General features: G+C 34.5%; 1 protein-coding gene across 1 annotated transcript in view; it reads left to right on the top strand.

The window, feature by feature from the left end:
* The window catches only part of LOC145292271 (protein lev-9-like), a 1,243,866-nt gene that overhangs the window by 1,033,599 nt on the left and 183,060 nt on the right, over positions 1-27,207 (top strand). The window lies entirely within an intron of this gene.

Raw genomic sequence — 27,207 nt, 5'->3', positions numbered from 1 at the left:
TTAGCCAGAAATTTGGCGATTAAGGGGTCAAAGTTCAACGATTTGAGCTTTGAGAACTCTACCAAACTTCTCCGACAATTTTGGGTCTACACACTTTAAATTTTAGATATAGCTTCCGTGGACATGGATCTAACTTAATAACTTGATTTGAGCCCAAAACAATAAATTTTCAGGGGTCATAATAGGGGTCAAAGTTTAAAAAATTACCCCCTTTTTTTTTGCTCAGCATACACCTCCAAACACCCGGGCAACGCCGGGCACCCATGCTAGTGTTTATATAAAACAACAGGAATATGGCGTCATAACGTATGATGCTGGATTTCTATATTAATCGATGGACTGTAAAATGTAGTGACATATCAAACGTAAATTAATATATGATAAACCATATCCTTCAATATGTCGAGAAAACATTTCGTAATGATGATGATAATGATCAATGACGTAGTATCGTTCGATGTAGTCAATGGCGACGAATTTCTTATATGCAGGTTACATATTTCCATAATGATAAAGAAATACTATTATGAATAAAGACTAATTACTAACCGTACCGAAGAATACATACAAGTCACGTGTCACGTACTAATTTGAACCTTACTGCGAAAAACTTAATATAATTATGAGATATGCAAAAAGGGGACATTCGCACTCGGCGTGTATTCAAAGGACGTGCGCTTAATCAGAACTACAAAGAACTCGGCTTTTTAGAATAAAAAGTAACTTCTGTTCTAGAATAGCACCATTAAAGATTAAAGCAACAACAGAGTTATCGCCCTTTGTAACGCCCATGGTCACTAGAGGCTCTCAAGTACTTATTGCTCCCTTAATGTGTTTAAGACATATTTTTCTTTATCATCAGCGGGAAAGAACATGAAAGCTCTGTGTTTTTAAAGATCTGAATGTTTCCTTTAGAAAATCTTGCAGAAAAAGTGAAGAATTCCTAAAGGGATACATGAAAGTTGTTTTGATGCTACGCGTGCGATTATTATTGTACGCTCCATTTATATAGGTAATTATCAACTCATAGTACTTTTAAATTTAGCGACAGGTCTCTATATAAAAGCGTTTAACCGTGTTATAATCTTAAATGTTTACAGCGATTAAACTCATACGAACCGTACGAATCTTTTTAATCTTTATATTCTTATATGTCTGTATATGTGTGTGTTTCTCGCGTCTACGTGAGTTCTGTGACAAATTATTAAGTACATAATTATTGGAATAAAAAATGCAATAAATATGGAAATTTTTTAACTTTTATATAAAAACTAATTTTATTCAATTAACTCCTGATTCATATTTGTTTCATCGTAAAGAAATAATCGCTAGTTTATATTTTAAATATCAACAGATAATTATTTCATGACTCATTACATTTGGAAATGAAATTAGAAAAAAATGTAACTCGCATTTCTGACACTAGAATTCTTCAACAGATTCTTGCGAGTTAAAAAAATGAACCATTTTGGGAAGCTATTTTGATCTAAAAATTTTACAAATAGAAATTAAAATAAAATGAATTTAACTAAATTAGTTATAGTTTTATAATAATTTGGGCCAATTAATAACTTAATGACCAAACGATACCTTTCACTTAAATAATCAAATTCTGATCATTAAACAAATCGTCTCATGATGTTGTTCATCGACAACTCAAACTGATTCTTATCTTCAAGTGACTTCGGGCTGTGATAAGTGGTAACATATTAGTATCGAAAAGACTAATGAAAACACTGTCACCCTCAATGGGTACTGCTTCCAATTTCTTCCCTAAGTTGCCATATTAGCTGTTCATTTATCGAGGTCTGTCGTCAACAAGTCCCTAATCATCGTAGTCAGAACTTCCTCTTAAATGTTACTTCATTTCGATCATATCTGACACTATTTTGTAAATCAATATCTTAACTATAAATACATTTTGCCGTATAAATCCGTTTGTTTTAAACATAATACAAAAATGAATAGATCGTATTATTTTTAAATTCAGATTTATGCCCATTGGGACTCATAACAAAACATTTTATACAGACTATCCAACTTTTAATTCATTATTGATCTAACCACATTTCTTTTTTGAGATTCTCGAAAATATTCCGCACACACGCGCGCACATATACATACAGACATAGACATAATTATCTGTGAAAATTATATATATATATATAAACATATATATAAAAACATATATAAACATATACAGTGATGATCATATTTATTGGCACGGTAAAATAAAAGTTAAATATTGTCTAATAAATTCTAAAAAAGGGATTAAATTAAAGAAAATAACAAAGTATAATATGTATTTTTAACTGGCCTTTCCGATGCAGCAATCGGATTTTAGAAAAAATAAATAACAAAGGAACAACAAACATAATTGCAAAAAACCCTTGTTCAAAATTATTGGCACGATTTATTTAATAATCAATTGTATAGCCCTTGGCCTTGATTACCTTCCTCAGTCGCTTTTCATAGTTTACAACCAAGTTGTTGCACTCTTCAGTAGTAATTTTAGCCCACTCTTCCTGACAATAATCCTCCAATTGAATAAGATTCTTAGGCTTCCTTTGCATTACCCTCAATTTTAATGTTCTCCATAAATTTTCAATTGGATTAAGGTCTGGGCTTTGTGATGGCCACTCCAAAACATTAATATCATTGTCCTCAAGCCATTTCTTAGTCAGTTTAGCCGAATGCTTTGGGTCATTATCTTGCATGAACCACCAACGACGACCAAGTGAGAGCTCTTTAGCAGAGTCTTTCAGGTTTTCATCCAATATTTTAACATAATCTTCCTTTTTTATGCTACCTGTGACCTTAACAAGTCGCCCTGGTCCAGAGGCAGCAAAGGATCCCCAAAACATCAAACTGCCTCCACCGTGCTTCACTGTGGGTATGGTGTTCTTAGGCAGGAAAGCTTCGCCAGATTTTCTGTAAATATAAGACACTTTATTATGGCCAAATAACTCTATTTTCGTTTCGTCAGTCCATAGAACACGTTTCCAGAATGCAACATCTTTATCAATATGACGTTTTGCAAAGGCTAGCCTTGCTTTCAGGTGCATATGCTTCAATCAGGGAGTCTTTCTCGGATGACATGCTTTTAAACCAGCTCTCTTCAAAACTCTACCAACTGTATGTCGAGATACATTCACTCCAGAGGTGCTCTGTTCATCAACAATCTCCCTAACAGAGATCCTTGGGTTTTGTTTTACTTGTCGAACAATTTTCCGTTCATCTCTTGGGGAAAGAATCCTTTTTCTCCCTCTACCCTCTAAACTCATAACGTGGCCTTGCGATTTGAACTTGTTTATTATGGCTCTAACAGTGGATTTGGGAAGGTTTAGCTTCTTTGAAATCTTATCATAGCCCTCCCCATTGGTATGGCATGCTACAACAAGCTTCCTGACGTCTTTGCTGTGTTCCTTAGTTTTAACCATGGCGATTGAAAATAATAATTTAGTCACTTATAATAGTTTAAATAAATCGCTATCTAAAAATTATCTGAAAAAAATTATTCACTGAATTAGCGTTAAACAAGCATAATATGGCTATAAAAAAGTTCAGAAAGCACGTAAACCGGAAATTGATTGATATTATACTGATACTAAAAGAAAAACAAAGCCGTGCCAATAATTTTGAACAAAGGTTTTTTGCAATTATGTTTGTTGTTCCTTTGTTATTTATTTTTTCTAAGATCCGATTGCTGCATCGGAAAGGCCAGTTAAAAATACATATTATACTTTGTTATTTTCTTTAATTTAATCCCTTTTTTAGAATTTATTAGACAAAATTTAACTTTTATTTTACCGTGCCAATAAATATGATCATCACTGTATATATATATAACACTGACCAAATTGATAAAAATATTCTATAGTTTTTAACACTAATTTTATTCGTACTTTATCACAACAATCAACACCTGCACTAAAAATTGTGACATCGAATTTTAAATCAATTAAAGATTTGCTCAACGATTTCCATCTACTCATAAAAGTTTCTTCCAAAGGCGACATCTATAAAATGAATTGTACTTTATGGCCGATATTTTACATCGATGAGGCAACTAGTAATATTAAGTCAGGCATTTACACTTAAAACACAACAATCATAATAAAGCTATAGTCATGTACATTAATACGTTTACCCGCCATTTTAAACTTAGAAATGGCGCCTTCATCAATACAGAATCTTCTCTTCCATGTCGAAAATACTTCGAAAATTATGTATCTGTTTATATATGTGTATATACAGATTTTGTCCCCAAACTAAACATTATGAATGCTGCAATAAATCCGTTAGGCACGAGGGTTTGTAATATTGACTACATTTAATTTAGTTTTGTGCAAAGGAGTTGAAAGCCCTTTGTGAACATCCAGGTACTGTATTAATATCATGGAACTAATTTCCTGTGCGTAATAAAGGTAAACACTTGGCGTAGGAACGTTGTAAACCGTCTTTAGATATGGGCTAGAGAAAAATTAACGATGTTTCCGTTACAAATTACCACGCCTCAGCAAAACAATATCCTCACATGGTTGCAGGTTGATATAAGCAAAAAGAATCGGCATGAAGTCGAATAAGAGAAACAAAAAAAAAGAAAAACATTGTAATCACAAGCAAAAAGCATTTCTACGGGAAGCCTGATAAAAACAAACAGAAAAACAAAAAAATTTTCATTCACAGGATACTCAAACAAGATATTTAATTTTTTTTTTTTTACTCTCCACTTGTGAATTTCTCTTTATTTTTAGGTGTGATTAACCGCCATTTTAAATTGCTACTATCACTTCATCCCATAATATAAAGTTTACTATTTATCTACAATGTATCGTACCAAGGTTCCTTTAATTGATAAGGAAGCCCCAAATCGGGCAAAAACTTTTAACCCTTTTAAACGGAATTTGGAACTGTATTTTATTCTTAACAAAATAAAAACAGAAAAGCAAGTAAACCACATTATATTGCAAATTAAAAACGAGGGGCTGAAAAGGTTTAACACCAGATCATTGACGGAAGAAGAAAAACATTTCTTTTAAAAATTTCATAGAACCGAAATAAAATTTCAGAATCAATCAGTTAAAACTAACGCCTTGCAAACAGAAACAAGAAGAATCACTGAATGATTTTGTAAACAGATGGAGACACTTTACAAAGAGATGTTCGTTATCTGATTCTAAAGAATAACAGCGAAAAATAGAACTTAATATCGCCAGCACGCCAATTACAAAAGAAACATTAAAAAATCAAAGTCAGAACATCAGCCACAATTCCGAGAAAAGGAAATGTATCTAAACTGATGCAGTATAAAACACCCAAGGATTAGATGAAAAACTTGAAAGCCTAACATTTAATAGCATATAAATATTCTCTATCACACAGAGAAGAAGCTTTTGTTTATGTAAACATAAAATTGCCAAATAAAGATAGAGACCACATTTAGCGATTGAAAATTGACATAGGAACTCAAGGAAACCCATTACCAGTGTCTACATTTCGTAGAAGTTCTAAGAGCGATATGACGCTGATGGCTTTACAAACATAAAAACTAAATGGGAGACAATAAATTAGTAGCATACAATGGAACTCCATTAAAATTTTATGGTAGCATCAAAATACCATGTAAATACAATAAATGCGCAACAGCATTTTTGACATTGTAGATGTGCAAGGGACGCCGGTTCTAGGACTAACCTCGTTAAAACAGCTCAAACTAATTACCTTTCACTGCATAGTTTAAAAGGAAGATGCACACCAAACTCCTGCAGTAAAATCAATCAAGGCAATAAAAGATGATGCAGATGGATCCAGAACGGTTCGATAAAATTGGCTCCATGGCAGGGTCTGCAGGAATATCGATCAACGAAAGCATACATCACACTGGTATATCTAAAAAAAAACTAATTTCGCTAAAAGACATCAGGAAACAAGAACATGACAACATGGTCAAAAACAATATCACCAGAAATGTCACAGAACCAACAGACTGGGTTTCAAGCTTAGCATATTCACACAAAAAATATTGGAGTCTGAGCATCTGTTTAGACCCAAGAACATAGCACTCAAAATACCACACCATGTAACTTGCACAGTAGAAGAACTAACGCCCCATTTTGCAATTGTCAAGCTATTTCTAAACTTGATTCTTAAGCTGCTTATTGGTTGATACACGTTAACATTGAATTTCAACTGCTAACAACATTCTCATCTCCTTATAGTCGGAACTACTTTCGGGGATTACCATTTAGATTGAGTGTATCACATTTTTTTTAATGGAGATGCACCAGACACTTGACCAAGTTGATGGCGTGGTAAAATTGTTTACGATGCTGTTGCTTATAACAAAACAGATGAAAAGTACAAGTTACTGCTGATAATGGACTCATATTTAATTACATGTGAAATTAAATTTTTAAAAAGCATATATAATTTCGAGATGATGTATAGTGAAAATGGTGTCAGTCCGAACTCAGAAAAGCTCACAAACCTACGAAACACATCTTACCTAACTTGTAAAAAAACGGGCTACAAGAATTCTTAGGCCTTATCAAATACGTATCATTATTCGTCCCTTGCCTAGCTAATATGACACATACACTAAGAAGACTGTCAAAGAAGGGCGTACCTTTTCTTTAGGATTAACACCACAAAGAATGTGTTGAAAAATCTCCGGACAGTTATCACCGAAGTCTCTACACTAACATATTTTAACACAGCTGAAATATCAGTACTATAAACCAATACAAATTTAAAAGAAATTGATGCGTCATTAATTTAAAACAAAAAACACAGCGTTAAGTTAAAAGGATACCAGATGCAAATAGACTACACACCAGGGCAAGAATACCTAATAATTGCGGATTACAACAGCAAATTTCCAGTTTTACGGAAATTTGCAGGCCTGACTACAAGTATAGTCAAATCAGTAATTAAACAGTTTTCTGTGCACATTGTATCACAACAAGCGTTGTTAGCGACAATGGACCACAATATTCCAGTGAAGTATTCCAAAAGATTGTTTAACAATGACAATTTGATCACTTAACATCATAAGCAAAGCTCTCAACATAGAATGGTTTTATTGAATGACAAATTCAAACAGTCAAAAGGAAGTTCTAAACCCCAGACTTACCAACCCCGACTATATCTATGAAAAACTATAACACGGACAGGATGTTCAGAAAATGTATCATGGCAGAACAGCTCATGACGTTTTAACGCTACTCGATGACGCAACCGGAAGTTCAGAACGTTAAAATTAGTTACGATTACTTGCAAAAAATGGCTCGCAAAAATTCAGCGCCTTCTTGTAGAAAACTGCCTAGTTTAGGGTGAAGGAATTAATGTTTTTATCCAATTTTTCGATATTTGTCGTTCATGACGTCCAGCTTCAAAATGATACCGATCTCGTGAAAATCCGTCGAAAGTTTTAGGTATACATACATACATACATGTTGTATGTGGGATTTATATTGTAGATTAGAGTACTGTTATGTATTTTTATCGAAGTTTGTATAATGGTTTTAGACTTAACGATTAGTATCATTACATCTTGATTTTAATACTAGTAAGGCGATATAAAATGGTCCAAACATCTCTTCGAGGATTAATGTTATCTATCCTAGGATATATATATATATATATATATATATATATGTGTGTGTGTGTGTGTTTGTGTCTGTGTGTGTATGTGTGTGTGCGTGTGTGTGTGTGATATATATTGATTAGAAAGCTAGAAAACTTTTTTCCACGTTCCACACTGGCAAGGAAAGAAAAGCTAATAATAAATCTCTAATTGCCTTATTAACAACACTTGTTCGTCTAAAGGAAACACTGTCACACATACACGCACACACTCACACACTCTCACACACACACACACACACATATATATATATATATATATATATATATATATATATATATATATATATATATATATAAGTGTGTACGCGCGTATGTGTATGTGTGTGTTTGATTACACGACATTCTTAATTAAAAAAGAAACACATTAACCGCTGGGAAATCAAGTTCGTCAGAATGCATTCTCATTTTGATAATATTGCTCATAATGCTCATAATTAGTTATCTGACCAGCTGTTAATGACATTTTTTGTCTCGTTCATTCCAGTAAAAACCTCCTTAACAATTCATTTTCAAAGCACGACTGATAATTGCAAACACACTTAGCTTTATGCTGCTTTTTCTTTTATATAAACAAAAATAACTAAAGAAGAAAATAATACCTAGTCGCAATCGTTACAAATGAATCGTTCGAACTGTCGAACGGTCTGTCGCATACACAACGTAACACATTGAAAATAGAAAATCGATTTTTATAATTTCAGTTGATAAATACGAATGATCGAGCTATTGATTAGAACCATTGTCGAGAATGGGCGGGGCGGGGCGTGATTGGCTTAAATCGTATTCAACGAACATTTATTATGCGTTAGCATTAACTCATAACATCTTGTTGAAAACTGTTCAGCGCCTCAGTTTTTCAACGAATTACCCAAATTATTATTATTATTATTATTATTATTATTATTATTATTATTATTATTATTATTATTATTATTATTATTATTATTTGTTAAGTGGTGAGTAATTCTCTAGAAAAAAGATGGCGGTAGTAAATACAATCGGGGATGAATTAATGCTGTCCAGATAAGCAGTGGTTCATTCATGTAAAGACAGAGACTGATAGCGAATTGACTTGAATCCAAAATTCGATATTATTATAAAGAGGTCAGAGGCTTCTTATTGTTTGATTGTCCTAATGCGTAGTTATAAAGAAGATGGTCTGGATTTTTGTAGTCATGCCCTCATTATCCATCAAAAGCATTTGAACATTATTATTATTATTATTATTATTATTATTATTATTATTATTATTATTATTATTATTGGCTCACATGGAGGTTTCACACAAGTCAACAAACGATCTGATTGGAAACCTGTGGTGTTCTCTGGAAGCTCAGTGATAACAAGTCTCTCCTGACGTCCAGCTCTCTCCACCTCCTTCGATAGCATTTGCAAATGAATTTGCATCATCGCAACAGCCTCTTAGCATTGATTTCTCGCTGGCAGTGGCCATTGGTTTATACTGGAATTTGATTGGCACTAAGCCTCGCCAACATCCCAGTTCTCTTTGCGCTTGTCCAGCCGAGGTCTAGCCAGCGCTCTCTCCTCGGTCTTTTAATCCTTCTTGGCCCTTCTCGGCTCTTTGTTTATCACTTTTCTATTGGGAGGAACGGTGATGAGACAATTGTTATTATTATTATTATTATTATTATTATTATTATTATTATTATTTTATAATTGTAATTATTGTCCATATAATAAATACGCTAAGTCAATTTCATGTTGGTACTTTATGTTAATCTCGCGGGGTGTCCGTGTGCGCTAGACGCGTGCGCTAGACGCGTGCGCTAGACGTGTGCGCTAGACGTCCATAGAATGACACAAACTTCTACAAAGGATTTTGGCGATTGACTCTTTTAATGAAATATATACTTAAATTTATATTGACCAGGTTACTGAGAAAAGCATATTCCAAATTAAATAAAAGTAGAACACTGATATCTTCGGAAGTGTGTTGGTGTCCGCCGTCCATAGAATGAAAATATTTTTAAATATGGCGGTAATGTACAACAGACGAAGAATTCAACTGTTAAATTTCATCAAGTCCCGTTATTCTGTATTCTAAGGCATTTTGTGTTCGTACGCTGTCGCCTTTCACACACGCTAAAACAATGAGATCATCTGATCAGTAAAAATAGTGATTAATCTGGTTTCGCTAAGGTGTAAAAATAAGATTTACTTTTATTTTAAAATGAATTGTTCCAAAGTCAGATTATGTCGACTGAAACGACTATTTTAAAATTCATTTGCAGATGAGAATTATTTATAAAATGTTTCTGGCAAAAAAAAAATCTGTTTCCTGAATTGTTTATGAATCAATGTATAAAGCACTTATAGTTGGCTAAGTTTTGGTCTGGAAGTAATATTTTTAGCTCATTACATTAGATGGCTTCGGGCATTATCACAAACGATTTTTTATACATATTATATATATAACACACACACATATACATGATACATATATACTTGTATATGTAATAAATACGAGGTGTCTTAAATAAGTTTCCAGACTTTTTGCACAGGTATTTAAAATTGTCATAGACTAGAATATTCAGTATGCTATTGCTGTACATTTTATGAGATGACTGGCCAATTTTTATGATTTCAGATCCAAATGAACAACTATAGCAGTAATTGGAATACACCCTACTAAATCCTTATTGTCATAGCTGGTGAATTTAAAAAATACCATCTGGACATGAGGACACTTTAGAACAACGATATACGATAAAATTATGTTTTACTCTTGGGAACAAAAGAGAAAAACGCATGGAATGCTTCAGACTGCTTTTGGATCATCTTGCATGAATCAGGCATCTGTTTGAGTGGCATAAGAGATTCAAAGAAGGCAGGGAGTCTAAGATTATGAGAGGTGTGGAAGAAGTAAAGAAAAACCCAACAACAAAGATGATTGGCCAAATAAATAATTTCATAGAAAAGGACCGTCATGTGTCTATAAAGAAAATAAAATCACAGTTTTATGTCAATGTGTGAATCGTACACATAATTATTCACGAGGAACGGAGATTTGCGCGAATGCACTAGTCGTCAACTCCATCATTGTCATAGATTATTTGATCAAGATGGGCATCAGGACAGTTCCTCGCGCTTCCTATAGTTAAGACCTGTGACTTTTGGTTATTCCCTAACCTCAGGGAAAACCTTAGAGGCTGTCGTTATAAGACGATTGAGGAGATGAAAGGGGGTCATTGGCAAGCTCACAGAATAGGACTTCCAGAAGTTGTTGGAATGTTACAAGTGGATTGCAACCGGAGGAGATTACTTCGAAAGTTACTAGAGTTTCATGTGTGTACTATCAGTAAAAGCGCCCATGCAAAAATGTCTAGGAATTCATTGAAGGCACCTCGAATATAATACATATTTATAATGCACACACATTAGAAAACACGTGTTGAATTTCTAATAGATTGAAATAATCAAATTACTGGTTTCATCTTATGAGGCAGAATTCTGTTCTGCAATTTGTCGAATACGTTGACTGAACTCTTTATTTTTTCCACATATTGTTCTTGTTCCGCAGCCATGACCAAGTAGATGCCTTAATTATTAATTTTTATTTCATTCTTAGTTAGTCTATAGAATAGATCGAGCCTTTAACGTCCAGACGGCTCTCACGTAGAACTGGTTATTACTAAACAAACCATTACTTGTGTCACATTCTATGTTTGTTTTGGTACATATTATTATGAAACTGGACAGTATTACAGGAAATACTTTGTTTTTTTAATATTATCTATTGATTTATAGCTAACAATAAGATTAGATTTGCATGATTATTCATTTTCTCTTATATATAAAATCATATTTCCCTTATTTCATTGACTGGAATAATTTTCTTAACAATATGTGTATAAACTAATTTGTTTCGCAAGACTTATTGATCAAATATTGATCCGTGTTCATAAAAAGAAATATTTTTAATTGATTTTATTATTGAATCCTAATCGATATTTTAGTTTTTCTTAATCATAAATTGAAGTAGGCGGAGGCGTATTTATACTCATGTAAATTTACTAAGTCTGCCATGCATAAAATAGATAAGTGATTTAACAAGAAAACGTTTTACTATATACATCGTTTAGTAAGTCCTTTATCTCTCTCATATTCTTTCTCTCTTCCTCTCTTTCTCTCTGTCTGTCCGTCTCTCTTTCTCTCTCTCTCTCTCTCTCTCTCTCTCTCTCTCTCTCTCTCTCTCTCTCTCTCTCTCTCTATGAATCTATCTTTCTTCTGGCCTTCATCGACCCTACAAAGAGAGAGATGAGTAGCAGGAGAAGAAAGAGTATGATAATTTCTTACTTACCGTTGCGAGTCATTTGATTCAGGCGCCGCATTCAGATACAGAGTTTTGGTTCTAATCTCAAACAGTGTATAAGTATTTTATTCTGATTCTGTCCCAAGATGAACTAAGCATTATAATCTTATTTCTTGTTTTATTTATTTATTTATTTTTGTATTTTACGCATATTACGAAAATTATGAACCCGAGTGACAACGGGTAGCCCTGCTAGTTAATTATATATCGAACATAAAACAAGTATACTCATTAAATTTATAATGGTTGGTTGGTTAGTTGGTTGTTTTTGTTTTACGGCATACCAACCCTTTTCAGATTATTTAATGTCGAATCCAAAGATTTTGAAGAAAATTTTTTTAATAGAATATCTTTGTTATTTTCAAGTCGGTGTCTATTTAACTCATAGTTGAGACCCTAACAGGTACTACCACTCCGGGTCAGAGTGGACCTGAAAACAATGGCAATTAAAGGGTGGCTCCACACTTCCCAAAGCCCGCAATCTGGGGCCTCACCACTGGATATAGTTTAAGGTCATATCCAGGACCTTAAATTTATGAAACAAAAACCATGAGTAGTATGGATAATAATGCGTTTAACTATAGAAATAATCATGTAAACAGATACTGAAGCAGCTGTTATGACAATGAGGAGTGGTAAGAGTTATTTCCCTTTAAATGTGGCATTAAAAATGGATTTAAACAAGAGGTTATTATTTCATGTGATTTCGAACGATATGAGAATATGAACAACATTACGGCACAGTTCGTTTTCGGTGGCATGTTAAAAATTATATGGCTTACTATATAGTCACGCGCATACGAATGTCAGTCCAAAAGTAAAGCCTTCTATTTCTTTAACTCAAAAATTATTTAGTTCCAACGACAGGGATGGTACTATTTAAAACAAGCGACCTTTTGTACTACAATTTTTTTCTACATAGCAATCACCATTCTTAATACTCTTTTGCCAGTAGGCGCTCGGAGTGCGATTGTTTCATACGAGGGTCGTTCCAAAAGTAAACTTTCTATTTTTTTAACTCAAAAAGTTTAAAGAGCTACGAAGATGGAAGAGATACTATTAAAACGAGCAACACTTTGTGCTCCAGAATTTATATTTCTATATAGTCACCACCATTCTCAATGTACCTTTGCCAGGAATTCAATGGCGCACCTCTGCTTCTGACGCATGTTTATGACAGAGGTTATTTTCTCAGTGTCCCACACCGTTAATATCTTCAATAGAGATATGAAACATTCAGGAAATGAATGCATAAGCTCAGTCATTATAACAAGGAAATTGCTTCGATCTATTCCGAAAAAATAAAATGTAAACGGCATTAATTAAGGGATGCATCTTTAACCCAATCACCTCTGTAATCGCGCCACGATAAACAACACCAGACGAGTACGTAATGTAAATAAGTTAAGCTCTGTGTGTGATACCGTCGTTAATGTAAAAACAAGAACAACGTTGTTTGTTGATAACTGTCTGGTCGCGTCAGTCACCAGTGATTTTCTCTTTAGCACGACCTACTCTCGCCCGGTTTCAGCTTTAATCTATCCGATCTCTCTCTCGGGGGACCTTCGAGTCACAATCTATCCTCCTCAGAGACGAAATTTTAACTGATGTTTAGTTTCCAACTGCTCTTTTGAACCGTCGCCAACTAGACAGTAGTGAACTGGATTGTCTAAAAACGTCGCAAAACATTAGACTCAACAAACCGCTCCACATCGTTATAAAACCCCTTATTAATCCTAAATATATCTCAGATCATTTTGTTCCTTTCTTTAATTTCAATCGCATCTTGAAAAAAAACAAAAAAACACGGCCACGCGCTAACTTAAAAAAAAAATTGACCGACTATCTGTTTTTGTTTATTCCTTTGTCTTAAAATAACTACCCTATTTTATCTCTCTTTTGTCTGCGTTAATGAAACAAATCCCGATCTATTGTCTACTGATAAACCCTATTTCCTATTTCTTTTGTTATATTTCTTTCCACTTTTTTCCTTTTAACTCTCAACACACCTGGGCGGTAGAGGCGGCAGGGGCGTCGACGCCGAGAGTATCACACACTTCGCATGCCCCACTTGTTATTTTTACATAAATTACCAAAAGAATAATCATATTAACATAAGTTATACACAATGCATCCATTCATATTACATAAGTTGGAAATGGCACAGATGTGACAGTAAACCTAAAACCAACAAAGCAAAACCAGAATGGCTGATTTCAGAACTGGAATCACAAGCGTCCATTTAATTTGACTACCCTTAAAAAAAAACAACATTCCGCAAAGCAATTCATTTTTTAGGTTCCTGTTCACTGGTACATGCTTCTAATACCAGCGACGAGGAATGCACCCCACCATTCTACTGAGGTAAATGAAAAAAAACAGGAGCGATTTTAACCATGTTCTAAAACAAAAGGTCGTTTATCCACTTTCCAATATAAATAAGCATTCTGCCATTTTCCTTTCCCCCCTCCTCAACATAAATAAATCATGAGGATTTTCCATACCGGAATACCTTATGCACACCCCGATCTGGTCAGGTGTTCGTTCATTTTTTAATATAAACAAAGAAAACAACGTCCTTATACAATTTCACAGTAACAAAACATGAAACATTATTTACAAAAACAAATGACATTTTAACAAAAAATAATATCTACACTATTTCTATATTTAACAATACCTAAAAAAAACATATAACTTAAGACAATAAAACCTCCACCCGAATACTATATAATTACAACATATACCATATATTAGCCTCTTCTTTTTCTTTCTAATTGCCTTTCTCATCATATTCTAGTGACAACTGATAAAAACAAAATCCTTACACACAAAAGAAAAACAACTTAAGAAGTCTTCATATAAAAATACAATATTTTCGTTTTTTTACAACACATAAACATATGCCTTTTAAATCATGACAATTAGTGTTTCTTTTTAATTCTGATAGCCTCTTTTTTACTGTCCTCCTAAATTATTTTTTCGGACCCGCAAACATAAAATATCTCCACACAGTATTTTTTTTTTAATTTCATTTTCACCTCAAACAAGTCACATTGCCACTTTGGTGTAGGGGGATACTATCAAGGACATAAGCTACTGGGGTACTATGGCAGCAAGATGTCGGTTCACATTACACTTGAACTTCTGCGTGTCAGTAAAGTTGGGTTAGCAGCTACCCGGTAGGAATTCCAAATTCTAGCGGTTCTGGGGAAGAAACTACTGGAGTAGAAAGCTCTCTTACATCTAGGGATCTCTACTGTGTAAGGATGGGATTTAGCTGCTTGTCGGTTTGTCGAGGGTATTTTCGTCGAGGGGGCACAAGTGCTTGCAATTCTTCAGAGCATTCACCATTAAAATACTTGTAGAACAGGCAGAGGGATGCAACATTTCGTCGGTGGGACAGAGGCTGAAGCTTAGATGACAGTTCAGGGCCTATCAGGTTGGATACTCTCTTTTGGACCTTGTCTAGGAGCGAGAGACTAGTAGCATATGACAACAATCCTCTTATTTGTTGGGTCCCAATTGTAAGGGGATGAATCTCAGCCGTTGCTAAGAATGTGCTATGGTCCTCAGTCGGTTGGTATTTAGGGTCTTTCTTTCGTCCGTTTTGTTCACCATTACTCGTGTTTACTAACCATTTTTACGTCTTTGGCTGCCATGTTTGTTTCTCCGGAATCTATCTGACATTGTTTCCTATAAATTATTACCTATAACACTATGGCTATCATCAGAACATTTACTCCAACTGAAAACCAAATTAGCATACTGTGGCGTCCCTTCCTCCTACTGCCCTCTCTCACTCCCACTCTCTATAACTTACAAGTTCTTGTAAATTCTTTTTTCATCGTGTACTGATTAACGACGCACTCAAAATCACTTAGTCCTAAAGACCCCATTTTTTACTCTTATGTTTCCCCTTCCAGTCTCTTCCACCCCACGTACTTGTAGCCAGTAACGTGCAGAAGTTTTATATGGTTTAAGCATTTGTTGAGGAATAGGTGATTTTTTGTGAAGTGAATCCTTTGTAAAATGCTTGGAATTACGAGCCTTGTATCAGACTAGAGTCGGTGCAAATAAAAAAACAGGTGAAACACGTTTGACTGAAGCAAATTTGCACATAACTTAGTTAAATTGCAGAAAGAATTATGAATCATAAATAATTTCATGGGTGACATTGGGGGGGGGGCTTATAAAATCTATTCGAACATTGTATGTAGATATATTTGAAATATTTTTTAATGTAAAATATATATTTAACAACTTGTTTTTTTTTTTTTTAGTTTTAATATTCGTAGAAATATTGGAAATTAATGACAATATCAACAAAAGGTGAGATAACTTATTTGGAATTAATGAGTTATTTCCCTCCTATCAGAAATATGAAGAAATTATTTTTTTTATCATAGTAATAGGCATCAGATTAACGAAAATATATTCCTAGATCGGAAATCAAACTGAAAATGATTTTTTATCAAAACATTTTTTCTAATCAATTCGTATGATGATCTTATCAATATGATAAATCTCCACTGTAACCGTTTAACTGGCCTTATCTGAATTCCACGCATGAATCATGTCTGGGACGTCATCTTAGCTTTCATTCTTCATAGATTAAGATTAATCGACGACCACCCACGCCGTAGAATATTTAAAACATTAATTAATTCATTCCATTACACGGTAATCACCGGCCGGTTTGTTGTATCATAAGTTCATAAAATTTGATAGACCTCAATTAACATTGACTCCTTTTTTTACAGGTTGCAAAGTGAGGGAGGGCTATATATATTGTTCTCGTTGATTGAATATATTCATTGGAATAATATTACTTTTAATAATAATAATATCAAGGCCAATGGCCATTCGATGATAGGAGTTAATAACATAAATGCGTTGTCAGATAATTGATGAACACTATTAAGAGAAAAGAAAAATAGAAACATCTAATTACTTATGCGTACGTTATATGACAAATATTTTTTTACATTTTAATTTGGAGACGACCATATTGTAGCCTATCGGGATGAAGTCCGTGAAATTTTCTTCTACGGCCTGAAACGCGTTGGGAGAATACTTTATGACGTTAGGCACTTAGAGAAAAATGGAAAGTTTGTTTCGTCGTAGTAGAAGACAAAATCTTGATACGTATGTCTTACTGTAGAAACAAGGGCTTGGAGGCACTCGAGCACTTACTATGAAAATAAATATTAGGTAGAGAAAGATTAGCAACCGTAAAGAACATAAGGGATCATTCCGCAATAAATTTAGATTATTATTATTATTATTATTATTATTATTATTATTATTATTATTATTATTATTATTATTATTATTATTATCTTTTGATTTTATTTTTTACTCACTAGCATTCTCACACAGGTCATTATCAGATAATACTCTGACAAAAAAAATATGTGGCTACATAGTTTTTTGTAAATATTTTTAGATCCATTTCTGAAGGAAATAAGATCTACAGTAGAACCCCGAGATACGGTGTCCCTATGATACAGTTTTTTAGGGTACAATGTTGAATACGATGCTTTTCTGGCCCATGGTTATGGTATTTGCTCATATCTGGGGTTGTTCTCTGGAGTCTGGGTAACAGCAAAACTCCACAAATTGCCAGTACTCTCCTCCCATTTCAATAACCATTGCAAATGACACCATTGCGTATCTGATTCCCATTGATTTCTCGCTGGAAACAACCATTGGTCTTTACTGAAATTTTCGTAGCAATAAGTCTGCACGAGGTACCAGTTCTGCTTGCACTCTTCAGACAAAAATGTTGTTAGTGCTTTAACCTCTCAGTCTTTCTATCCTCCTTTGCCTTTCATATATTATTATTATTATTATTATTATTATTATTATTATTATTAATAATAATAATAATAATAATAATAATAATATTAATATCCTTTTATAACCTCGTTTGACTGTGCTTATTGCTATTTCGAAGTTAACCTCGTCTCGGGTTACCTCATGTAGTATAGGCTTCATTAAGCCGTTCTTCGGTTGTTTTTAATGCATGGGATTAATATGATTGCTTTCAACAAACGTGCGAAATTACTCACATTTAAAACAAATGTAAGGTTTGAGAATCCCTGCAATATTCAAACTTATTTTGTTCGTGAATATGGCAATAACATACCACCTTCCGATGTTAACAATATCTTTTCCCCAGATGCATCAGTTCGTTAATATCCAACTCGACAGTCTGTTCGTGATAACTTGTCTTTGATACAAAGAAATGCTTTACAATATTGATGAAATTCAATTTGCTAAGTTGGCGCCAAACAGTGGAAAACACTATTTTTTTTTTATAAAGAAAGTTCCATTTCAGTATTGATTTTTTTTTAAATCAGAAAAGGTTTTTGTAGAAATGTTGAATTTAATTAACATCATTGAATATTGAAAATTCCATTCTCCCTCTTACTACCCAGCAATGTAATAATATTGTATTAATTATTCTTTTATAAATAATTTTTTTTAATTTTTGAAATCTTACAAATATTTTAAGATTTTTAACTTAATTAACATTGTACAAACATTAGAAAATATTTATTAAAAAAGGCACTGTGTAGTTTGATATAAAATTGGTTGCAAATTCAAATAAAATAAAAGAAAATATTTATTTTTGAACCAATGAAAAGAGTTAAAATATCTTTATCAGAAGCAATGCAAGAAACCATTAAAAATCTAGCGATAATCCACAGGAAGATTATCCACACAACATATAAAGAAAGAACACAAAATTATACGAAGCCCAATTCAGTATCAACACAACCTCGCCACAAAAAATACGACATATAATAGTTAAAAACGCACAGAGACACAATCTATGATATAAATCTCACCTGTCTGTTTAAATGTATGCATGTGCGTATGTATGTGTGTCTGCCTAACACTTTCGATAGAGGCGACGCATTTTCACGGGATCGGTATCGTTTTGAAGCACGACCCTTTGGACGCCAAATATCGAAAAATTAGCTAAAAACATCACTTCACCTTCCACTGGGCACTTTTCTACAAGAGGGATCGTTTTTTTCGACGATATTTTCGAAAGTCATCCCCTCTTTTCGATTGTCTAGCCTTAATTGAAATCTACGTCATTTCCGGTTTGGCGATGGGTGCAATAGCAAAGACGTCACGTTTTTTTTGTGTTTTTTTACGTTCATTTTCTCGTTCGCGGTACGGGTCCGAACCTGCCTGCCTACTACCATATTTTTTTCTCAACACACACGTCCAAATACTCGGGCAACGCCGGGAACCCAGGCTAGTGTTTAATTAATACTAACTTAAAAAGAACAAGGACTCAGTAGTTTCCCTTCTCCCTCTCTCCTCTCTCTTTCTCTCTCTCTCCTAACCTACTTAAAGATAAATATATCTTCCATGATCAAAGTTTCTTTCGTAGAACTACCTGTTTGTGAGACAGAATACTGGGTTAATGCCTCTCGGCAAACTGCAACATGGTCGTTTTCAAGTTTAATGCAAACAAATTCTTTTTTAGCCTACATCTTAAATAATAAATTTCTGTCAAATCACCACCGTCATTACCAATCATTAGTATTGTCTTGTCGTACACTTGTCACTCGTTTACGTCATCTTTGGCTGGTTTGAGTGCTTTAATAAGTGGTGACGCTTGAGTAAAAATCACACATGGGATATAGACACGCACACATGAAACTGTTTTTATTCACATATCAGTAGAAGTTTTAACAGGTGTTGAGAACATTTCAACCGAAATATTTCTGGTCTCAGTTTTTCATCGCACAGCCTTTTAACTGATCTATGATTTTTAGTATTATTTATTTAGAACGAGTGACGTTTCCAAAAGTAATGCATCTTATTTTTAATTCCGATTGAATGTCTCAGAGGGGATTGCAATAGTATATTTAATTCCGATTGAATGGCTCAGAAAGGGATAGACGTTAATGCATCTATGATATGAAAGTTTCAGATCTCTGTTGCAGATATTGATAGTGTGAAACTATAAGAAAGTAATTCTTGCTATGGGCGTCCGTCAGCCGTAGAGATGCATAATTGACTTATGCAGATAAAAATTGAACCGATCAGCCTTCGTCGGCAGCTTTTGCCCGTTTAACAAGCCGATGTCAGCACAGTTAGGCGATCGATTCGTCAAGATGTGAGTGATGACGCGCGCTCTGGACTTTTACGGCCGAGGCATTAAAACAAGCTGACAAAAAGTGCATTGAGAATAGTGGTGATTATAGAAAAAATAAATACTGAAGCACTAAAAGTCACTTATTTTAATGATACCATTCAAGTTTTCATATCTCTTCATTGTTTTAGTTTTGGAGTTAAAAATAAGAGGCGTAACTTTGGAACCAACCCTCGTATATAAACTGTATAGATTACGTTGTTAATTTATTTACTTTGCGTTATCTTCTCAACAAAATCAAAGGCAATTAAATTAGATGCTTTAGGTCGAGAAGCTCTATTCTCTATACTCAGTATACTCAGAATGCTCCTTTCAAATGTAATGAAGAAAAACATATAAAGTCAGGGAGAAGAGCGACCTTACATAATGACCTGTTTCATCGTATCTGGCTAACTGCCCAAACAACTATTTAAAAATAGACTCTGCCTAAAGTATTACGTGATATTGTTTGACTAATCGTGATTTGGAATATTTCGTACTAACCTTACCTTCTTATGCAAACAAGCTCTTCGGATTTGCTATCCGAAATGTTGAGGCGACGTATAATCGTTTTTATGGTTTTATATCTTCACATGTCTGCTATGAAAATGTTCTGACAAAAAAGATATTTGTCTGCATAGTTTTTTTTTGTTTTGTTTTGTTTTTTGTAAATATATTTAGATCCATTTCTGAAAGATATAAGATCTACAGTAGAACCCCAAAATGCGGTAGCCATAGGATACGTTTTTTTTCAGGTTACGATGTGTAATACGATGTTTTTTCTGGTCCCTGATTTCGGTATCTGCCTACCTATTTATGATCTATAATGCTATTTGAGTATATACATGTATATATTATACTGCACTGTATTTTGTTACTAATTTTTAATGCCGTGTCCCGGACTTCTACTGTACTTCTAATATTGAAATAGAAAAACGGGTTTTTATACTACTATTAAGTATATATTACTTAATTACAAGAAATTAACACGGTAACACGATGGTGTGTTAGTATGTGGTTGTATTTAAAATTTTACTTGAGTGTCATCATTTACAACTAGCTCTCCATGTCTCCTGGGAAACGTCCCAACTGTTTTCACACGTAACGTTTTTTACTACTGGTGTTATATAGGAGTTTCATTAAAAGAGAGTATTAGAGAGAGAGAGAGATGTTGTTGTAAGAGTTCTAGAGAGGGATGTTGTGAGAGAGATTGTTCGTTCTGTGTTCGTGTTATGACGATTCATATATATTAAAAATATGTTCATTCTTAGGTTATGCTATGTGAAGCTCTTAGAGTGAGGAGATAGTGTTCAGACAGTCTTAGTGTAGATATGAGATGTAGATTCACATTGTGGATATGAGATGTGTATGTCACGACATTTTATAACACATACATTTAATGACAATTCACTTTACCTTTTTGTAAGAATCACAAACACAAAGACGAGCTTTATCAAAACACATGATGGGTTTATTTCTTCACGACCGGCCGTGGTTTTCTCATCAAGAATTCAAAGCTTCACATATTAAGTTTAAAAGTGATCGTCTCGCTTCTAGACGTTCGAATTTCAAACTCCAGACTCTCTCTGAGTTTCTCACTCACTGTCTCCCTAACTAACTCTCTCTCTCACTTCCTATATTGAGAAATCCATGCATGTCCGGCCACGTAAGCACACTCACGTGCTCCAACATGCGCTACTTGCACGTTTCCGACATTCTGATTTCCCAATAACCTATTTTCTCTTTTGTTGTTTCCACAAAGGAATTCAACCTGCATATCTAATTCATTTAACCCATATTTTATTATCCACATTCTTTCTAACAATTGAATAGTTTATTTATTATTTATTTCATCAGAATTAACAATTTACTGGACATTCTATTTAAACCTATTGTTCTTTAAAACTTATATCCAAGGTTCGATTTCTGCTTTCTCCCATTTTATTTTCATTTTAAGTAATCTCTCTATTTTTATACTTACATGAAAAGGGGACAGCCCTTATCATGTAACACTGGGTTATTCATCTCATCACTCTTTTATCTTTAATTGCCTTTACCATTGGTAAGTTGTAACTCTATAAAAAGCTGCTTGTAAAATCAGTTGAAGCGGTTTCCAGGCGGCTTCAGAATAAAGATTACTTTAAGTTATATTCTTTAAACTTTTTTTTTTACACAAAGTAATTCAATGCATTTTCTTCAATAGCGATATATCAAGTAGAGATTTGATATTTCTTAATTTTTGACATGATTAATGATTTCTATTATTTAGATTCTTCCGACTACGGATCTCAATTTGAGTGCCATTTTCACAACGTTTCGGTGGGTGTAATCTTGCAGGCTTAGGTTTGTTGTTAAAGTAATGAGAAAAAATCAATTGTAAAAAAAGTGTTGAAGGTTCAATTATCAGTGTATATGACCGAAAATAGAATTGGGGATTATTTATGATCTCTATTCAATCATGGCTGACGGAACGAGAGCATACTACCTCCGTGAAGTAAATAAAGGGTTCTGTTTAAAAGTTGTGAGAGAAACATTCCCGAGTTCGACAAGATACATCTGCAGAAGGCCGGATGTTACATCGACCGAAACGTAAATGACACTCAAGATGAGAACAGTAGTCCGTTGAATCCGAATAGTACGAATAACGAATCTTCATCTAAAAAACTTCAGAAACTTAATATTGTTTTAATCTTCATTAGTATTCTCACGTTTCAGTCAAATAACCTGCGACTTGCTTCAGGTGTATCTTGTCAAAGTCAGGAATTGAACGGAATTTATTTCATCCACGGGAGTTGCATGTCCTTGTCCCATGACCAGGTAGAAGTTTCAAGTCATAACGGATAAAGTACTAAGTAAAATTCAGTTCTAAGTGGCACTCTTTTTCAATCAGGCGATACTCAGTTGCGAATAATTTAAGATTTAAACTTGGTTATGGTTGACCAAAGGAAATAAAGGGTTCCGTTCTAAATTCCGTACGTTTTTTAGAATTTGTCAAGATACACTTGAAGAAGGTCGGTGGTTACATCGATCGAAACCTTTTTTTTCTTTTGTTATGTTTTTTTTTTTGTTATGGGAATAACATTCAAAATAAGAACATTAGTTCGAATGATGCAAATAATACGTAGATCTGTTAAAAAAACTTAAACCGGTGTAACTTTCAACTTTCAAATGAAATTTTATATCTTAAACATAGTAAAGTATTAAAAGTATAAAAGATGCAATTTAGTATATTTTTAAAATGGATCAAAGATTTTAGGTCATAAAATCGACATTACGAGGGCGAGGTGTAGTATTCGGAAGTAAACTCGTCTCTATATGATTAGCAATGGAGAGAACATCAAATTGGTGTTAGTGGGGTGGCATATGGTCAAGAAGTGAGCACTGGGATCGTGAATAGATTTTACCATATATTAATAAACCTTTTCAAACAACTGCAATCTTGTACGTGTTTTTTTCACACTAATGCATCTTTGATAGTTACACGTTGCATTATTATTTTCTTTATATATATTATTAACTAGCGGGGGTACTAGTGTTTGACCTTACAGAGTTTTTCTTATTTTTTTTAGCTACTGATCAAGTTACTTCGTGACTTGTCTGGAGTGATTTCCATTTAATAAACGTGCAAATACAAAATGAAATTAAACGCAATTTTTATAATCCTATTAAAATATTTTGAAATCTATCAAAATGCATTTCAATTTCTTAAATGCCTCTTTTTTACATAAGCTCGCACATCATACAGCATATATCAAGTTCCATCATTTTCGCATGTGAATCTCTCTATCTCTCTCTTTATATCTATCTATCATTCTCTCTCTCTCTCTCTTTCTCTTTCTCTCTCCCTCTCTCTCTATTTCTCTTTACTCATAGCCCGCCCGTCGATATTGCAAACAAAAGAGTCTACCGAAACGAATCCAAGCCTTTATTCGATTCGAATCGATCGATTGGTCGAGCCTCGGGCATTTGTCTCCATTGTGTTCATCGATCAATCTTTCACAAGACAAAATCCATCTTTTCTAAATTTTATTGAAAAACCGATTTAAAATAAAATCGTTTTTATATTGAATTATCTTTCCGAAAATATGCAAGTTTTCTGTATTATTTGAATTATTCGGATAACTATTCTCAGCTGTTATTTTAAGAAAGCCTCGACTGATGGAAACGCCTATCTTCTTCAGATACGTCTTTCCAAACTCACAAATCTTTATCATAGTCGTTTATCTATGGAGAATTTCGAACGTAACCCTTCACTTAAACCATTATGGCAGTTTGTTAACTATGTTTCCTTGTAGCATACTAAATAAAAGTATTTACTAACAGTCAGTTTTAAGTGACAATCTCTCGGAGGTTGGAGGTGCAATTTTACTACAGGCAATAATAACCACGTATAAAATAAAATTTACTTTCTTAAGATTGCTACTCGGTCATGGTTGATGGAACGAAACGAATCTAGCAGTGGATTAAATGAGGAGGTCATTTCGGAATTTCGTATAGATTCCAAAAATAAAGATTCCTGAGTTTAAAAAGATGCACCTGAAGACAATCTAGGATTACATTAGCCGAAACATTGTTAAAATAGCATCAAAGATGAGCACAGTAGTTGGATTAATGAAAATAATAAAAATTATAATCTCGAAAATTCTAAAACAACGTTTTTAGTGGAAAATTTTATCATGAGAAAATACAAAATTGAAAAGTGTATTCAGCGAACAAAAACAGGCGTAAAAATACGCCCGGGTAACGCCGATTAGGTGCAGCTAGTAAGAATATATATACTACTACGTTGTCCGATGGTAAAATACGCTTACATCTGATATTTTACTTCATGCACATTTCATATTTATTATTATAGAGCCAATACTCTATTGATTATTATACACGCAATATAATGGTAGAAATCGCTCTAAATTCTAGACCCAAAACTGAAGAGCCAGTGCTCAAAACGACGAGATATTATAAAAAGGCTGACTGGGAAGCCATTAGAGATCATATCAGAGATGCCCCATGGGGAAATATTTTTTTTTTCCTGCTGAACAGTGCGCAAATGAGACCACTGAATGGTTCAAAACTGCAATGGAAGCACATGTTCCCATGCGGAAATTTTATAGCAAGCCCCACTTTCCCCAATGGTTTACTTCGACTTCCGCAAGTGCCATTGCTCAAAGGCAGCATGCATACCGCAGATTAAACCGACATAAGTCCAGTTCAAACAAACAGAAGTACATAGAAGCTAGAAATAACGTTAAGAAAGAAATAGCGACAGCCAAGAGAGAATTTACTGAAACCACTAAAAAACGCATCGAAGCACAAAAATTGGGAAATCGTGACTTCTGGAAAATCTACAACAGTGTAGTAAATAATGGGCAACCAACAATTCCCCGACTAACCAACAATCACGAGATTGTTTGCTCAGCAACCGACAAAGCTAATATGCTTGCCAGCCGGTTTGCCTCGAACTCCACACTGGACCCTTCAAACCACCCCTTGCCTGACTTTCCTTTGCAGACAGACGCCGCGCTAGACGATCTAAAAATCACCCCTGCTCAGGTACATGCTATCATAAAAAATCTTGACACTTCAAAAGCATGTGGACCTGATCTCATCCCAGCTTAAAATATTAAAAAAGTGCTCAGCCGAAGTAGCTCCAGTTCTCTCCAAACTCTGCAACAAATGCCTTAATGAATCATGCATTTCGGGCTGTTGAAAAACCGCTTCTGTGGTACCAATATTCAAGAATTCTGGCGAAAGAACTGACCCATAACATTATCGCCCCATTAGCCTCCTCCCACTTTTCGCCAAAATATTTGAGACCATAATTAACCATGCTCTAGTCCGGCACCTTACAGATGCTAAACTTCTGACTGACAAACAATATGCATTTATACAAGCCCGTTCCACAGCTGACATCCTCACTGTAATCTCTGAACGTATATACCATTCATTGGACAAAGCGGGGGAGGGCAGAGTGGTAGCTCTAGATATATCTAAGGCTTTTGACAGGGTATGGCACAAGGGTCTCCTCATGAAAATTAAATCATACGGTATCACTGGTAGAATACTTAGCATAATTAGATCCTTCTTAGATAAGAGAAAAATTCAGGTTGTCCTCGACGGTCGAACATCTAAACAGTGTGATATAAATGCGGGAGTGCCTCAGGGGTCTATTCTTGGACCTCTATTGTTCCTGATATTTATTAATGACCTCCCCGACAAAACTGCCTCTGAGATGGGTATATATGCTGATGACACTACACTCTATAACCGGCATGACTGGAAAACAAATGAACACATATCTAAAGAAATGGCAAAAACACTAGAGGATGACCTCCAATCTGTAGTGGAATGGGGACATAAATGGATAGTCACATTCAATGCTGCCAAGACTAAACTGGTTTCCTTCAATAATTACAAGAAACCTTCTCTGCCACCAATAGCAATGGCCAGTGACTCCCTGTCTTAGAGTACATCTTTCAAACTGCTTGGCCTTACGTTCATAAGAAACATGAGCTGGAACAATTATATTGAAAACATTGCCAGGGTCGCTGCAAAAAAGGTAGGGTTTCTCTACCGTGCTAGAAAACTACTGACACCAAAAAGTATCCTGTATCTCTATAAGGCCACCATTCGCCCATGTATGGAGTATTGTTGTCACATCTGGCCTGGTGCGTCTACTACTAGTCTCTCGCTCCTAGACAAGGTTCAAAAAAGAGTCACCAATCTGATAGGCCCTAAACTGGCATCTAAGCTTCAGCCTCTGTCCCATCGACGAAACGTTGCGTCCCTCAGCTTGTTCTACAAGTATTTAATGGTGAATGCTCTTATGAACTGCAGACACTTGTGCCCCCACGACGTAGACACCCTCAACAAACCCGACAGGCAACTAAATCCCACCCCCACACAGTAGAGATCCCTAGATGTAAAAGATCTTTCTACTCCAGTAGTTTCTTCCCCAGAACCGCTAGACTCTGGAATTCCATTCCAGGATCCTGCTTCCCCAACTGTACTCACGTGCAGAAGTTCAAGTGCAACGTGAACAGACATCTTGCTGCCCAAACCCCTA

This window comes from Euprymna scolopes, chromosome 13 (assembly GCF_053919585.1).
Source record: "Euprymna scolopes isolate OS-2025 chromosome 13, ASM5391958v1, whole genome shotgun sequence".
Lineage (NCBI taxonomy): Eukaryota > Metazoa > Mollusca > Cephalopoda > Sepiida > Sepiolidae > Euprymna > Euprymna scolopes.
The sequence above is the reverse complement of the archived record's forward strand: the minus strand, read 5'-3'. Positions and strand labels throughout refer to the sequence as shown.